At 39.0% G+C, this 18,675-nt stretch overlaps 1 pseudogene; it reads right to left on the bottom strand.

Moving 5' to 3' along the window:
• Nucleotides 1–7,928: 7,928 nt before the first annotated feature.
• Nucleotides 7,929–8,812, bottom strand: LOC100766992 (annotated as a pseudogene).
• Nucleotides 8,813–18,675: the final 9,863 nt, after the last annotated feature.

Below are 18,675 nucleotides of genomic sequence, written 5' to 3'. Positions count from 1 at the left end.
TACTAGGAATAGATTACATTTAATTGAGTTATTGACCAAAGAGGTCCCATGGGAACCCCCAAACAATTCAGGCTTTAGCCAAGACTATAGGTTGCTTTCCACAAACTGACATCAAGGTCCTGTTGTTGAAGACAACATGTACACGACTCAATAAACACACGGAGAAGTAGAGCTGGTGCCTCCATAGAAATTTACCCCCATGGATTAGTATCTTTTGTACAGTGAAATGATATTTGGTACTTTGGTACTTCACATGATACCAAAGAAGAAATCTAGCCACCAACCCAACTACAAACCTGTGGATATATGATGGTGTCCTGCCTGTAAGATATGCTAGGGCAATGGTGGCATAAACCTTGTGGCAGTAACCAATCAATATCTAATTTGACTTAAGGCCCACTCCATGAGATGAAACACACGACTAACAATGCTTTGGTGACCAAGAACCTGAGACTAGAGGATCCAAAGACTTATGATAAAAAGCAAAGCAAAGCAAAGCAAAGCAAAACAAAACAAAAACACCCCTTCCAAAACAACATAGCAATAAAATGACTCCTGATGATATTCTTCTATACTCATAGAACAGCACCTTGCTCAGCCATCATCAGAGAGGCTTTCTTCTGCAGCAGATGGGAACAAAGTCAGAGACCCACAGCCAGACACTATTCAGAGATCTAGAGACTAGGAACACACAGCCTTAAATAGGATGTCTCCATCAAATTCCTCCCCTCATGGCTCAGGGAACCCTGCCGAGAGGAAGATGAAAGAGTGTAAGAGCCAGAGGGGATGGAGGACACTAGGGAATGAAGACCCTCCAATCAACAGGATGAATACACATAGGAGGGTGAATTTTTAACTATGGGCTGCCCCATTGACCTTGAATGTTATGTTATTGAGAAATGGAGGCCATTCTCTGACTGAGGAGCTCATTTTTTTGATACATAAAATCACCTACACCAGACGGTGGTGGGAGGCAGGGGCAACAGATCTCTGTGAGTTCGAGGCCAGCCTGGTCTACAGAGCAAGTTCCATGACAGGCTCCAGAGAAACTCTGTCTCAAAAAAACCCAAGGCAAAAAAATCACCTACATAATTTTGATTCACTCTTTTTTTGTTTTTGAGACAGAATATTACTCTGTAGCACAAACTGGTCTCAAACTCACCATAATCCTCCCGCCTGGGTTTCCTAAGTTCTGGAATTACAAGTGTGACGTTCTTAGCTGGAATACTTTAATTATCTCAACTTTTCAAAAATTAATTATTTGGGTCTTCTAACAGCCTGGGTAAATCAACCTCAGAAGAAAAATTAGTGCCACAATTTTAAGTATTACAAGATAATTTCATTGTTTATCAGTGAGATTAACTTGCATTTATAAAGAAAAAATCTTTTTAAAAATGAAACAAACATATTCTTGTCTTTTTATTAGTTAAAACATTTTATTATGTTTTCATTTCATTTATTTATTTGAGGGAGTTGTTTCTCTCTTTCTACCACATGGGACCTGAGGATGAAACTCAGGTCCTTAGGTTGGGCAGCAATAGTCTTTACCCACTGAGTTATCATTTTAGCCTTTGATTTCCATTAAGGAACTAAAAATACTCTTTTATTTCATGATTTTGTTAGTTTCTACCTAAGAAACAAGCTGGCTATCCTAATATCTAACAAGTTGTTTCCATTACCTATAATTGAGGCAGAAGGAAGTGTTAACAAACCATTTTTTTTGGTTATATCCTCCATGAGAGAGAACATGTGGTTCCTTTCTGAGATTTCATGACCTTGCTCAATATTATGCATTCTAAGTACACCCATGTTATATGCAAACAAATGTTTATGTGGGTAGAGTGTAACATAAAAAAGAAAAAAGAACAAGAAAGGTTACAAATAGGGGATGAGAAAAGACTGAGTGCAGGTGGTCGAAACAAGTTATATAAGAACTATAAGTTATGAAAAGAAAGTTAATTGTCAAGTCCTAATTCTTTTATAGGAATTAGAGAGGTCTCTAGGGAAGTTACTCAGAACATCTAGACCACTATAAAACCTGAAAAGAGAGAAGTATCAGAGCATGAACAGCAGCACAGGGAAAATGTGTTGCATCTACTTAGTGAGTTATTGCTGTTTGCAATTGTTGTTGCTACCTTCTTTATAACAACCCAAAACAAAACAATCCAATGACAACAACACAAAACCAGACCAGAGAGACCACACCATTGTCGAGTTTCTTACTAAGAGAATGTGCTCTTTCAGGACTCTACAAAACAATCATTCTTGCCATGTATTCAAGCTAACTGGTTACTAGTCACTCAGCTGTTCATTATTATTAAGCATTTATCTTTTGTGTTTTGTAAAACAGTGTTTTTAAAATCATTACTTCTTGATATTGTATTAGTTCTATAAAAACAAATATCCAGTGTTTCCCTTGCTGTTTATTCCTAGAAGTGCATAATAAAAAAATTAACTCTAAACAAGGGGTTTTCCTGAGGTTTTTTATTTTGTTTTGTTTTTCAAAACAGGGTTTCTCTGTGTAGCTTTGGAGCCTACCCTGGCACTCGCTCTGGAGACCAGGCTGGCCTCGAACTCACAGAGATCTGCCTTCCTCTGCCTCCTGAGTGCTGGGATTAAAGGCGTGTGCCACCAACGCCTGGCTCTTCCTGAGGTATTTTAATAAAGAGAAACATTCTTACAAATTTTGCTCCATTCTCTAGGGATAGTAATCTGCAGGGCAAATAACCTTATAAGTGCTTTCTGCTTTCATGGGCATCTGTACTTAGACAAAAAAAGCTCACCACAGGAAGGCCTCAGAGGTGAGTGATCAAAATCTGTGAAAGGACATGGGGCATGTGGAAAGGTTAAGTGTTCCCTTGGGATGAGGCTGCTTCAATTGTAAGCACACTGAAAAGATCGTCCTCCCCCAGAGTACATACATATGTTATGATTCATATGCAATAGAATACAAGTATTTCAATTTAATCTTGAAGGACTCTGAGTCAGTACAACATGGATATGCTTGCACGCCCATGTTTGTGTAGCAGTTTTCAGGCTCGGTGTCTATCAACAGAGAAATAGATAAAGAACATCTGGTACATACATTCAAAGGGGTTTTATTCAGCTATAAAGACAAATGAAATTATGTGATTTACTGGAAAATGAATTTGACTGGTTAAAGTACATGCTGTACATGAAGGAAATTATCTATGAAACCAAATCCTAACTTAATGACTATAGGCTAATAAAAAGGAATAAGATATAAAAAGTTCTCACAGTATACACTCGTGAAACTCCTACCATGATCGAGATGCACATGCATCACTTCAAAAGCTTTATTGCTCTCTGTGATACCAACTTCCTGTTTCTTCACATGGAACTTGTTGTGAGGAAACTATTGTTTCTAGAATCTTAAGAAGATATATGGGTAAACTGTGTATTATTTTTGTTTAGTTTTCAATTTCAGCAAAAATATTTTTGGAACTTATTCATATTCATGCTTTGTTTTTAAAACATTTCCTTGTCTATTTCCTACTGTGTGGATAAACTATAATTGCTTTGTCTACTTATTTATTGGTGACCATTTTAGGTGTTTTTAGTATTTTTTTTTCTGCTATGAACATTCAGGTACAAGCGTTTCTATAAACATATGGTGAACATATACTTCTCTCCTGAGTAGTTAGCTATGGATGGAATACAGTGATCATTCTTTTCCCCCTACTTTAATTAAATTTATTTATTTATTCATTTATTTTACATACCAAACACAGTTTCCTCTTCCTCTTCTCCTCCTGTTACCCCCTCCTTTCTATCTCCCATCCACTCCTCAGAAAGTGTAAGGCCTTCCATGGAAGTCGACAAAGTATGGCATATCAAGTTGAGGCAGGGCCAAACCCCTACCCGCCTGCATCAAGCCTGAGCAAGGCATCTCCACCTTAGGGAATAGATTTCAAAAAGCCAGATCATGTACTAGGGACAGATCCTGGTCCCACTGCTAGGGACCCCCCAAACAGACTAAGCTAAACAACTGTCACCCACATGCACAGTTTGGTCCTATGCAGGCTCCCTAGCTGTCAGTCTAAAGTATATGAGCTCCCTTGAGTTTGGGTCAGCAGAAAGAGATATCTTGATAGAGGGGACCATTATGTGGGTAGGGAGAAATCTGGTGCCAGGGAAACTCCCAGGAATCCACAAGGATGACCCCAGCTAAGACTCCTAGCAATAGTGGAGAGGGTACCTGAACTGGCCTTTTCCTCTAATGAGACTGGAGACTACCCTAATTGTCATCATAGGACTGTCACACAGTAATTAACTGATGAAAGCAGTTGCCACTCCTTTAATTTTACAGAGGCTGTTAGATTGTTTTCAAAAGTGGTAGTACCCTTTTAGATTCCTGACAACAATGTGTGTATGAAGTTCTGGTTGTATGCCAACATATGGCATGTTCAGAATATGTAATCTAAATGATTTATGTAACCCTAAAGTGGTGTCAGGCTGCTGTAGATTCAGTTTGAAGTAGACTCAAGAATGGCCCATACACTGAAATGTGTGGATGTGTCTTTAAAGTTTTAATATTAATAAGCATTTTATTAATTTGATTTTAATTTAAAGAAATAAGGAAACCCCCTTTGTCTATCTCAAATCTAATGAACTTATTTGTGTCACTTGGAACATATTAACATGCTTTGGTGGAATAAAACAATTGTAGGAAAAAAGCAATGTTAAGATAAAGAACAAAAATTAGAGTAAAGATATCAACACTGTCCAGGTCATTTACAAACCCTTTCTTATAAAAAATAAACTCATATGAAGAGGAAAATATTTAAAAATATGTCTGTATACCATATTTACAGTATAAATTGGCAAAGTATTTCACTAGTAAGATATATTTAGACAGTTTTGTAGTTTTGAAGTTGGCACTTAAATATTTTCCTTGCCACTTCTACAATGTACTAACAGAGCACCATATGCACAGATAGACAGTGTTTACTTAATCTATCGAACTAGCCATTCTCACCAGGGCCATTTGACTCCATTTGCACAGGCTGTGTTGTTGCAGTACAGTTGTCTCCCCACGCAGGATGCTCACCAGGCCTGGCTGGAGCTTTCTGAAGATTCCTGTTTCCTTTAGTGGCTGAGGTAGTATATATGGAGGATCCAACATGAAAATAGGAGAGAATCTTGGATGACTTGCAAGTTCCTATGCAAGAATTTTACTTCCTACCCATAATGCCTTCCTATTCTCACAAGTAATGATTTGTAGTCTGTGGAGAAAACTGGCAGGGACCAGTTCTTTACCATTGAGATATAGGCTGATTGGTCTAACTGAAATTACTGGAAAACCTTATCATGTGAGCCAATTTCTTTGGTTTTGAAATCTTATCTTTGGCTTCAGATCTACAAGTGGTACTAGGAGAATTTTTTCTCCTCCAACTGGCAGTACTTGAAATAACTGGAGATATTTGCAGACACACAGGACAGTCTCAACATTTTCTATTTCCTAGGCAAAAGCCTCCCAATGTTCTCTTAGTAGTTCTTTCAATAATGTGCTTTCTAGACCTCTATGCTCAAGTCAGCCCACAGACCATTTTACTGGACTGTCAGCATACCAGATGCCTCTCCATTTATATTCCAGTGAAGACAATTTAGAGTCTAGCTTTAAAAATGTATCTAAGTGATGTCAGCAATGTGGCACAATAGAGTTTCCAGCACTCATCTCCTTGCAGAAATGCCAATTTGAAAAACCACCCATGCAGAAAAACACCTTATTAATAGTCTGAGAATCCACGTGAGAGTGAAGAGTTCTTGGGTATGTCACCGAGGATAGAAAAGATTATAGATGGAAAGTTTCACATTGTTCATGTAACATTTTCCCTAGGCCTCAGCTACATGTCACAGAAGGAGGCAGTCTCCTTTTGGCGAAAGAAAAGTGAATTTATCACCTGACTCTGCTAGAGTCCCCAACATGAGTTTTCCACCAATGAAACTGAGTACAAGGCTGATAACCATGACCTCAGGTTCTAGACTCGTATTTGTGAGTCAATTCTGCAGGTTAGTCCAGTGCCAGATGAGCCCTGAATGACACCAAACTCCAGGCCACCCCAGACTGACTACTGGCCTATTCCAGGTTCCAGGCCCACCCCACTGCAGGCTATTCCCTATAGACTCAGATATCTCATATAAACCTAGGCTCAAAGACAACATCTGCTGATGTAGGCCCCATAGATTCCATATACATGATTTCCCCTGTAGACTCGGGCTCTAGGTTTGACCTAGTCCAAGGATGATCCCTGGACACCCAGTTAAGATAGGATAGATTCTACCTCAAGGAATACTACAGAAATTAATTTATAGAGATGGAACAGCACACTCCTGAATGAGCAGCAGATCCCTGAAGATATCAGCTACATATAATAAACTTAGAATCAAGATTATACTTACTAAATTAGAAAAATATGAGAGCATTTCCTCTGAAATCTGGACCTGGACAAGGTGGTCTGCTATCTTTACCATTATTCAATAGTGGTTAGAGAACTAAGAAAAGAGAAATCAATAAAAGTGATACAAATAGGGAAGGAAGGAGTTACATTGCCCCAAGTTGCAGACAAAATAATCCAATGCTTGAATGATCTTAAAGCCTACAGGAAAGAAAACCTCTTAAAACTGATACACACTTTCATCAAAGTAGCAGAATACAAAAACAACATACAAAACAAGTAGTCTTTCCTGTATTAAGACAACAGATTATTGCCAAGTAAATATATATATATATATATGTATATATATATTTATGTGTGTGTGTGTGTGTGTGTGTGTGTGTGTATTTGCCAAGATAAAATTCAAAGAAAAAAATCTCATTTAAAATATCTCCCAAAAGATATTATAACGCAAGAATGAACCTGATTGAATAGGTGAAATACATTTGTGATGATAACTTAAAGATATTAGGAAAGACTCATGAGAGAGTGAAGAGGAAGAGGCATTGAGAAGGGGAAGGGTATAATATTCATATGTCATGTGTGGCATGAAAAGGGGCATTTTCTGGGAGTGGAAAGTTTCTTTGGGCATGAGAGCGGGTGTGAGAGAAAGACAGGTGAGAGGGGACATACCCCAAATTAAGGATTTATGAAAGTTATGTGGGAATCCACTTCTTGGTAAGCTAACTAAAGAATACAACAAACAATCAAAGGGAATTTGAATGGAGGAACCCTGCATAGATGGATAATGCTGGTCCCGGAAGCCATAGGTTATTAAACAAATCCCCACCCCCATCAGGTATGGATACTTCTCATTGAGTTGTTGGTTAGAGAGGTCCCAGAGGTACTAAAAATTTTTATTTTTATTATTCTCCATTGTCTCCCCTATAACTAGAGGTTAAGACCCTGTTGCTGAAGACATGGCACACTTTGATTGCAGGACATACAGAAATCAATATCAAAATGATTGGGAAACTTCCTCCTGACTGGCTATCTTTTATTGTGCCAGAAGGCTTGGAGGGAAAAGGTCAATAAGTTTCTTACTTAATGGTGGACACTGAATGTTACAATACTGATCTGTCAGGCAAGATATGTCCTCTGGTGAGATAGTAGAATGACTATTATGAGAGCAGTCAACCACTTTCTGATTTTTTGTGAGTCAGACTCCATAGTAGGGAATGCATGTCTTGTGTTCAAAGGCTGTAGGGTACGGAGGTCTTTGTGCTTACAGATAACCACTAGGGATCCTGAAATGTTAAACCCATAGGACTGTTCCTTCAAAGAAAGGAATTCATATAGTTATCCACTCAGAATGCTGGGAGCTGATGTGTGTTTAATAGCCTTGTGACCTTTGCGCTATCTGTGTGGGCAAAGATCACAATGGATCATCCCCCGACCCATTTTTTTTTTTTTTTTAGCTTGTTTTCCTTCCACCTTTTTTTCCCTTTGCTCAGGTGTCTGCAGAGCAGCTCAGGACCACTCACTGGTGGCTTCAACCCACTCGGTGACCTGCGCTGTGGGAGCTGCTGACCAGTCCTCAGTGGCTGGCTGGACACTCCAGTCTTCAGTAGGAAACTGCTGGATGGGTACAGAGGGTACCTGCACACCTTCAGACCAGTCGGCCACCTCTGGCTGAGCAGCAGTGAACTCTGGCGCTAGCACGGTCCATTCACCCTGAAATTCCTCCTTGGTCACAGCCTTCCCGGCAGCAGCCTGCTCCTCCTCTGCAATCTCCTCGGGGTCTCTGTAGAAGTAAAGGTCAGGCATTACCTCCCATGGGTGCTCACGGGAGATAGTGCCACACATGCGGAATACTTCCCGGGCCAGCATCCACCACATCAGACCCACTGAGTGAGCTCCCTTGTTGTTGCATGGAATGGCAATGTCCACGTAGCGGAGAGGAGAGTCTGTGTTACACAGAGCAATGGTGGGCAGGTTGACGTAAGACGCCTCTGTGAGGGGCTGGTGGTCAGCCCTGGGGTCAGTGACCACTAGAAGCCGTGGCTCCCGGAAGGCTGCTTGGATCTGGTTGGTGAAGGTCCCAGGAGTGAAACGGCCAGCAATTGGAGTGGCTCCGGTGGCAGCAGCAAACTTCAGCACAGCTAGTTGCCCAGTGTTCCTGGAGGAGATGATGCTGACATCAGCGGGGTTCTCAATGGCAACAATGGCCCGGGCTGCCAGCAACAGCTTCTCCCACTCTTCAGATTGATGATGTAGATACCATCCCTTTTCCTCTTGAAGATGTACTGCTCCATCTAGAAGTCAAGGTTGGTGCCACCTAAGTGGGTTCCTGCTGCAAGGAACTTGAGGACATCCTCCTCCTTCATCTACAGGACATCGAGAGCTCCCGACATTGTGTAAGTTTCCCTTTTAAGTTACGACGGGAATCAAGAACAACGCCGAATGGACCCGTCCCCGGGCAGCGCGGAAAGGCTATCTTTATGGTCTTTACAAAGAATTTCAATGTAGTCATGTCTGACCTTTATTTAGCAGAATCAAGTTAGTTATCACCAGAATAAGTTTTCACCAAATTGTGTTGTGCTCACAATATGCCTAAAATAAGCCAGTTGTGGTCAGACTCTGGAAGTTTAAAACAATACCATCTACTTAGTTCTGCTGAAAAAAACTGCTTTTCTGCGTTGCACGGATCGTCTCTCTTTGGATCATGGAGCCCACAAAGGCCCCTGCAAACAGCCTACAACTGTGGAATCTATAGACACTAATGAGGAACCTACTACTGTTGCAATCAATGGACTTCAGACTCTAAAGAATATGAGAAACATTTAACTGTGAGTGTAAGCAGAGAGATATAAACTGGATCTTCTTACTCATTGTTGCTATTCTTTATTTTATATAGATAGGTAATGTTTAAAATTATATAACTGTGGAAATAAAGGATACAAACAAGTGAAAATACCTTTTAAAATGAATTTTTTTGTGATTACCAGCAATTAGACAGTGCATAATGCATGCAGGCAAGTGCTCTGTCATTGAGCCTTAGCCCTAACCCTTGTGTCAATTTCTATAAAGTATGACTTTTCCCATAGGCTGAAGAATTTACATTATCACATTTTTTATTTAGTCATTAATTTTGGTTAAATTTTTGCACAGAAATGAATCTCCAAACGCAGTGATTTTTGCTTTTCCAGAGGTGTTGAATGAGCAAGAATGGCCAAGTAAGGCAGCTATAGATGCATAATATGGGCAGTTTTGGTTACATTCACTCAAGCGTCTCAGCTAGCTGGGTTTACTTGATCCAGGTTGGGTGGATTTGCCTCATGCCTATCATTTACCCCTGTGCATTGGTGTATCTTTGCAATAGAACTTTGTGGAGGTGCAAAAGGCTGACACCAGTCATATGAATATTGTTCAAGTCTTTGCATCTATTATACTCATCAAAATCCCCACTGGCTAAATCAAGTGATCTGGCCAACACTGGAGTTGAGAGAAAAGGTTAGCCTCATTCCACAGTAGAAGGCCTTATAAAATTGTGTGGTAAATGGTGCAGGCACAGGAAGAGGCGAAGACTGTAATTTACCACCGTGAGTTAGGTCATACTTTCATTCAGGGCATACATGATCTTTCCTGCCTTATGTGCTTTCATGTATGCCCTGAATGAAAGTATGACCTAACTCACGGTGGTAAATTACAGTCTTCGCCTCTTCCTGTGCCTGCACCAATTACCACATAATTTCATAAGGCCTTCTACTATGGAATGAGGCTAACCTTTTCTCTCAACTGTAGTGTTGGCCTTTTAGGTGCTCATTCCTTATGGTGGGATACCTTGCTCAGCCTGGATGCATGGAAGATGGGCTAGGTCTTGTCTCAAATGGGTATACCAGACTTTGTTGAATCCCCAAGGGAGGTCTTACCCCCTTTGTGGAGTGGATGGGAGTGGTATGGGGGGACATGGGGAGAAGTAGAAGAGAGGGAAAGGGAAATGGGGATAACATGTAGAATAAAAAAAAGAAGAAAAAAAGAAGCTTGGTTTCATCTACTGTGGTTCTTCCATCTATTTGTCCTCTGCTGTCAGCTATACAACAGTGTTGTATAGCAGTTTCCTCCCTATTGACACATCCCTTCCAGGAAGGAATCAGGAGGCTCCAGAGTGGCTAGTAAATGAACTCCACCTGTCTGGAAAACATGAACTTCACAAGATTCCCAAGGGCCCTTCCCCAAGGTTGAGGAAGCAATAAGCAGTCACCAGGGAAGGAAACAGACCTGCCAAACTGCTTGGAGGAGATTCTCAGTCTTGAGCTGTCTGTAAGCCATGCAAAGAGCTTCAGCAATGTAGCTTTTGTTAAGTATTACTCAATGTTGAGATGGGTTTTTTGGTGATGCAATGGCATTTGAGTCATTCCTGCTTCTGTGAGTAATTCCTCACCCACACTCCTGTAAGTACCCCACCTGAACTCCAGTTCACAACACTGGACTTTTGTAGATTCATTACTTTGGTCTGTCTTAGGTCTCTGCTTGGGTTAAGTAGGTGTGTGTGTGTGTGTGTGTGTGTGTGTGTGTGTGTGTGTGTGTGCTCGTGTGCTCTCTCATTAGTAAATCTCACAACATATGGGCATAATAGTAGTATGACTTAAGATTGCATAAAATCCTGGGGACCTGGCCAGGTCTTAATGAGCACTAGATATCTTCCTTTGTAAACTATTCCTTCTCTACATATTTATACATCTTGTTTCATGAGGCTGTTGTTTATCTATCATAGTCATAATCTCTGTTTTTAACAACCTCTTGTCTGCTATTGTTTCTTGACATGAATCAAATACCTACAGGGACTCTCTTAATTGTACAAAGGAGAAACAAATGAAAACTACCACTGCTATCATACCTCCCCAGGAATAGTTCCTTCAATTATTTTCAAAACATGTTCATTGAAACTCCTGAAGTGAACACTTCTGACAGAACAGGAGTCTAAACTCGGTTTAGACAGATTTGTGGATTTCTAATGAAAGTTGCATAACTAAAAATAAACATGAATTACAGACACTTCACAATGATCCTTGTGCCTCTGAAGACCAAATGGCCATGCATGAGGTGATGTGCTTGAAGCCAAAACAACATTATGTGACTGGATGGAAACCAATCTGTTGTCATGGTAGAATTGTCATATTAAAAACATCACTTTTTAGAAGGACTATTTGAAATACTGAAGAATGTAGGCTTTAACTGTGAAAAGATGTTTTGCAAGTTATTTGAAATGAAACAATGACACCAAATGAAAATTCTATTTAAAGTGAAAACAACAAATGGGGGAATGCATTTTGCCCCACCCTCCTTTATTTCTTTGAGACAGGTTCCCTCTGAACTTGGCTATAGGCTAGCAGCAAGTAAGCTCCAGCAATCCTCTTCTGTTCCTTGAGTCCTGGGGTTCCAAGTGTGGATTACCATATTTAACCTTTTATGTGGCCACTGGTACCGGAGCTCAGACCCTCATGCTTGCATAGTGGATGCTCTAACCCACTCAACCAACTTTAAAGTCCTAATAGACATTTCTGTGTCAAAGTTAAGGAGAAGAATGAGAATGATCGTCCAACAAGAGTCAGTTGAAAAGGGTTAGTATTCAGCTATTTCACTCCTGGGCACATTCCCAAAGGATTCCATACCATACCACAGAGATAGTTGTGTAGTGCTGTGTTGTTCCCAATAGCAAGGAATTAGATCCAGCCTAGGTGCCCAGAGAGATTAATAGACCTTGAAAATATGGTGCATATGCATAATATAATTTTATTTAGCTGAAAGGAAGATGAATTACAAAAATTTTAAGAAAATTGATGAATCTGCAAAGTATGATATTAAGTGATCCAAAGTCAGAAAGGCAAAACCACATGCTCTTTTTCATATGTAGATTCTAGCATGTAATATATGTATATATATCATAAGTGGGTATGTATAAAGCCTATAAAACTAGAAAGGACATGAAGAAAGGGTTTACAAAAGATGCTGAACAAAGTGGGGAGGGCAAAAAACGTACCTGTGACATAAAGCAGAATAGAGACTGGGTAGGGAATTACAAGGGGGAGGTTAGAGAGGTCAAGAGAATGACAAAGATGTAGGTGGAGAAAAGTGTACTAAATACATTGTTCAAAAATGCCATAATGATATCTAGTGCCTTGTATGCAGTTCTAAAAATGAAAAATATGCATTTGATATAAACAAAGAGAAAAGGATCAATATTGATCTCTTGCAAACGGCATTCTAAACACTGGAAGGTCTGGGATAGAATGCATTGGGCATGGTTTGTTTCAATCATGGCTAAAAAAAGTGCTTGATTGGCTTTGCACAAATTGTTGCTAACAATACTTGTCCTATCAGCTCTCTGAAATTCTTTTGCATAATATATGAAATAATATGAATACCATGAAAAAGCTATTTAAAAATATCACAAAGCTACTTTATTTAATGTTACATACAACTATAGTAATTATATAGTTTTTTTGTTAATGCAACCATAGTTTTTTTGTTAGCAGTAATATGTACCTTTTGTGATTTCATAGTAATTTCAGAAATTATCAGTGAAACAAAGATACACATTAGAGTGGTATTTAGCAAGTGAATCGGCAGACCATGTTCTCCCAGTGTCTTTTATCCCCTCTGACTCCTATAATCCTTCCTCACCCTCTTCTGTGGGACGGTTCCCTGATCCCCGAGGGGAGGGAGCCGATGAGGATCTCTATTTAGACTCTGGATAATGTCTGCTGTGGGTTTCTACATCGGCTCGAGTCTGCTGCCGAAGGATGCTTCTCTGATGACAACCGGGTATTTGAGTATAGCAGACTCATTCAGAATCATTTCATTGGCTTCTTGTTTGTTCGTTTGGTTTTGAGGCCAGCTGACTGAAGAGGCAAGCACAGGGCCTGCAAGGGTCTACATCAGGTCCTCTGCCAATTATGGCTGTAGTTTGGTGTTTTTGTGGAAGAGGGGGGTATCACTTGACTCTTGCCTGTTCTTAGGATTCTTCTTCCTATTGGGTTGCCTCATTCAGCCTCTATATGAGAGCTCTTGCCTTGTCTTCTTGTATCCCCTTTTGTCATGTTTGGTGGTTATCTCTTGGAGGCTTGTTCTTTTCCGAAGAGGAGATAGGATAGAGGTGGGAGTGTATTTGGGAGAGATGGGAGGTGTGTGGGACCTGGGAGGAGTGGAGAGAGGGGAAATTGTGGTCAGGCTGTATTGTATGAGAAAAGAATCTATTTTTAATAAAAAAGAAAAAGAAAGTGAAACTGTTTCTGTATAATACAAACAGATAAGTCATGGTGATCATTTAAAATACAAATAACATGATTGTGAATATTTGTCACCTTGTGTATTATAGGTGCTAAGTTGTCAGACTAGAAGCTGGTTAACTGTGCTGGAGCAGAGTTCTGGAACGTTCTGATAGTGTCAGACATAGGCCTCTAGTTGCCCAAATAGGAGGAAGTCCACTTGTGAGAGCCAAGGCAAATTTGCTAGAGGCTAACAGCAAGATGGCACAGCAATCACTTTCAAATACCACGGAACCATTTCAACATTTTATTAACTGAAATGGTTTACTGTGCCTTCTGGCAGAACATCAGCCTGTATGTGAACTCAAAATGACAGGATACAAAACTGTAAATGTAATGCTATCCCATTAAATTATATATATACATAGAAAATCTACTGAAGATGATGTTATGTTTTCTTTTTTATTTTTGCCCACAGGGTATGGTATGTGTTCTTTCAGTAGGAAAGTCACTCATTTAACTCCAGAGAAACCACAAAAATTATTTACTACCTATTTCCTATTATATTTCCTTCTGCCTTTGAAACTTGTCATTAACTTTTACTGCTGATACCCAGTCTCAGCCCTGATAATTCAGTTTTCATATCTTTTCATCTTTCTTCTTATAGTTGTATGTTATCGCATTCTGTTCAATCAGGACATCTCCTAGCATTCTTAGAATCCATTAATTTTTTTAGATGTATTTATTTATCTTTTGTGCTTGTATTGATTTAAATAGCCCTTTCAATCTGATACTTCTAATTTTATTTTTAATTGTACATTTAAAAAGTATAAATTACCTTTTGCACTCTGAATTTATTTCTCTATTTACATTCATATATGTGTCATACTGACTACAAAATGTTTGGGCCCTTTGTTCTAAGGGTTTTGATCTTATTTTCAATGATATAGTCTTCCATTTTTATGGCAAGATAGTTATACTTCTTTAATCCCTATTTTGGGTTGTGAGTCTTCATTTCCCTATAGGGTTAGTGACTTTTCTGACAACATATTTTGAGTTTCATGAGAAGGAGACTGAAGAGCTGCAGGCAGTAGACGCCATCAGATCTGTAATTTGGTCAGTTCTTTGTCTTTTATTTGGGCAACATTTTGCTTTTCTAATTTTTGCGAGAATTTTGTTTTGAGGAGCAGAAATTTCACCAAGTGTCATTGTCATCATATCTTTTCATTAATTTTATGCTTACAAAGTATTTGCCACCCTTAGATAATTCCTACCACTTTCTGTAACTTTAATGCAATATATTTCTCATCCTGTAATCCTCTTGGAGTTTTGGGCCATCATTTATTGATCCCAGATTTGGCTAGCAGCTTATGGAGATGGATAATTGAAAGTTCTTTTTAATTGTTGTTGTGTCAAAGCAGCATCAATTACATTTTATTATCTAATAGCGCATAATAAGAAAACCCACAAAATTTAATATGTGATAAGATGTATAATTATTGCTTCTTTTGAACATTAAATGCTCTTTTCTAAAGAAATGGGGAAAACCAATCAACAGCTTTTAGTATTTCATATCTTTGTGCTCTCAGGTTGGCACAATAATGACAAAGGTTACAGTGAAGAATATTGTGTGGAGGAGAAAAATGGGCATGTGACTGTAAATAAAAACCTTTTAGATAAGGGGCATGTGGTAGCACCAACTGAAAAAGGGAACACACATTTTTAAAAAATTTTTAAAACAATCTTATTTAACATACCAGTTCCCTGTCTCTCCTGTCCTCCCATTCACTCCTCAGAGAGGGTGAGGCCTCCCATGGGGGATCATCAAACTCTGTCACCATTTGGGGCAGGACCCAGCCACCGCCCCCATCACCGCTCCCCCACCCCGTATCTAAGCTGAGCAAGGTGTTCCTCCATAGTGAATGGGCTCCAAAAAGCCAGTTCATGCACTAGGGGTAAGTGGCCACTGCCAGTGGCCCCATAAACTGCCCCCAAACTGTCACCCACATTCAGGGGTCCTAGTTTGGTTTCATGAAGGTTCCCACTTGTTCCTGCTGTTTCTGTGAGTTTCTCCAACATGGTCTTGACCCCACACAATTTTAAAGAGAAGTATTCGATTTACATACAGGATAAGCAGCAAGTGCAGAATCCTTGCATGGCTTGTTTTGTGTACCCAGTTCTATTAATTTCCACATTCATGTGGTTTCTTGGCTGCACTTGGAAAACCAGCAATGATATGCCACTGTTCACTGAAGTACTTAATTTATACGAGTTCACTTCTGTGTTGCAGAGCTCTTAAGGAGCATTTAACTGCTTTAAAGTTGCCCTCTTCTCTGTTTACTCATCCATCCCTCCCTTCCTGCTCTCAATCTGCTAGCAATGTTCCATGGTTTTACTATCTGCATAGCTTTGTATTTCTCTCACATGTTGTATTTGCAATTATGACTGCTGTAGCCTTTTCAGACAGGACCATTACACTTATTAATATGCATTTAAGGATTCTCCATGTCATGGCCTGAGGTCATTTGTCTTTACTGGCAACCAATTTTTTCCATGGATAGATATACTACAATTTACCTATTGAAAGTACTCTTATTACTTACAAAAATCTGACAATAGCAAGTAAGAGTGGCATAAGCATTTGTGTAAAGGTTTTTACTCACTGTAAGTTTTCTCCCTACTTTAGGTAAAATACCAAGGATTCTGGATCATATGGGAAGATTAGGACTCTGACTCACAGTGTTTGTAAGAAACTACCACTCTGTCTCCTAAACTGGCCACATTCTTTTGCATTTCCTTCAGTAATGAATGAGTTCAATCTGCTTCATGACCTTGTGAGCATTTGATGTTTCAGTATTTTGGATTTCAGCTGCCCTAATGGGTGATTAGTTGTATCTCTGTTTTCATTTAGAAATATCTAATGATGACAATGAGCTGTATTCTCTGTTCATTTACCATTTGTATCTTATTGCCCAATACGTTTGGACTTAGAGCCCCAATTATAAAAACTTAATACTTAGATGTATGTCTTAGTTACTTGTCTCATTGTTGTGAGGAAATATCTGAAGAGAATTTAAGAAAGGAAGGGTTTATTCTGGCTTACAGTTTGAGGGCCTACATTCCTCAGGGGAAGGTATGGTCGGCTGCTGGGACGGCCACATTGCCTCCTCTCCTAGAAGTCAGAGAGTGATTATGATCCTCAGCTCACTGTCATTCAATTTAGTATCCCACCCAGGAAATGGTACTGGCCACATTTAGGATAGGCATTCTTACCACAGTTAATCTATAATCAATCCTTCATAGGTGTGCCCAGAGGCTCGTCCTCTTTAATGACTATGGACCTTGTCAAATTGGCAGTCAATATTAGCCATCACAGTGAACTAGGAGTTGTGAAAATTTTATCTCCAATGATGGTCAACACTGAATCATTTGTAATGGCCACAGAATGCTTGCCTCTTCAATGCTAATTATATAGTAATTTTCAGAGAGGAAGAAATAGGGCTATTATATGTATTCCCTCATGAAAAATGTGGAAAACATGTTAAGTGAAAAAAGCCCAAAACAACATATTACAGGACAACCCAATTTATGTTAAGAAATATGTGAATTGGAATGAAACTATCTGTGCCAAAGATTTTAATAGACATAATTTTAATGAATATCTTTACTATATAAGAATGATTTCCTTTTAACAAGAACATACACATCATTCAAGTTTGACATTCAGCATTTGCATATACTGAGGTTATTAGAGCATCACACACACAATACTCTCTCTCTCTCTCTCTCTCTCTCTCTCTCTCTCTCTCTCTCTCAAAATTAAAATCAGGAGTTTAGCAGAGCTGTCTCTCCACAATGAAGAATTATTCTTCCTCTCTGCAATTGTTATTGATGTTATAGGATAAATAAAAAAATCACATGAATTTTGCTTTTCAGTTTTACATGAAACCATGAGTCCTAAGACTTTTCCTCTACTGGTAAATTGTTATGGAGGTGTTGATTGACTTGCTTTGGTTCATGAGTTAAAGAGAAACATTCCCTGGGCATATAGATTATATGTGAGTGAGGCATCAGTAAGAACATTTCTCTTGAACTAAGAACATTCCAGCTGCTGCTATAACAAAGCCCCATCAAATGGGAGGATTGAAACAATACATTTTTTCTCTCATAGTTCTGAACAGTTCTAAACTTCTGGCACATTACCAACTAATATTGGTCCTCTTGGCTTGTAGCCTCACCTAGATGCCCATCTCTATCATCATAATATCTTCCATTTCTGCATTTCTATGACTCTTAAAAGGACACTTAGTTATATCATCTGCTAGTTTAGTGTGGACTGATGTTAACTTTGCCATACTACAAGGACTCTACTTCCAACTGTGATCACAAGAGAAAGAACTTAGCGTACCTTCCTGAGGAAGCATAATTCAATTCATGACTTTCATTCACTTGAAAAAGGATAAGCAAGTACCCTACACATACTGATAAAGATACTCAGGATTTATTGTTCATAGAGATATGAAAACATGACCTTATGTGTGTGCAAAAGTATCAGTTTATAGTTACATGATCTATGTATCTACATCATTTTCTCTATGTATGTTTATATCGGTGCACATACCATTTAAGCTCCATTATTCAAATAACCTAAGGGAAGGCAGATGGTATATGGAAATGAAGGATAAAGTTTTATACAATTTTCATATTACAATCTCTTAAGCTACAAGTGTTACGTTACTGATAAAAATTTTCAACTATCAAAGCAAAACTGTTCACTGAAGAATTATCGATGCACCAAGAGCTAGGAAAGCTTTTATGCGTTGTTTTAAAGCATCTTCACTCTAATTAACTTGAGTAAAGTGGACAAATCATTTGTCGTTTCTGACACCTTATTTTTTAATCTGTATAAACTGTTTTCTACCTGTTCTTTCACAGTCATACAGATCACTTTAATCTTGAGAAGAATTCAAAGAAATGATTACTGGATTTCAGGGAGTGATGTGAAT

Source organism: Cricetulus griseus, chromosome 2 (genome assembly GCF_003668045.3).
Source record: "Cricetulus griseus strain 17A/GY chromosome 2, alternate assembly CriGri-PICRH-1.0, whole genome shotgun sequence".
Taxonomy (NCBI): Eukaryota; Metazoa; Chordata; class Mammalia; order Rodentia; family Cricetidae; genus Cricetulus; species Cricetulus griseus.
Note: the sequence above shows the minus strand (reverse complement) of the source record. Positions and strands in the feature narration are given on the sequence as shown.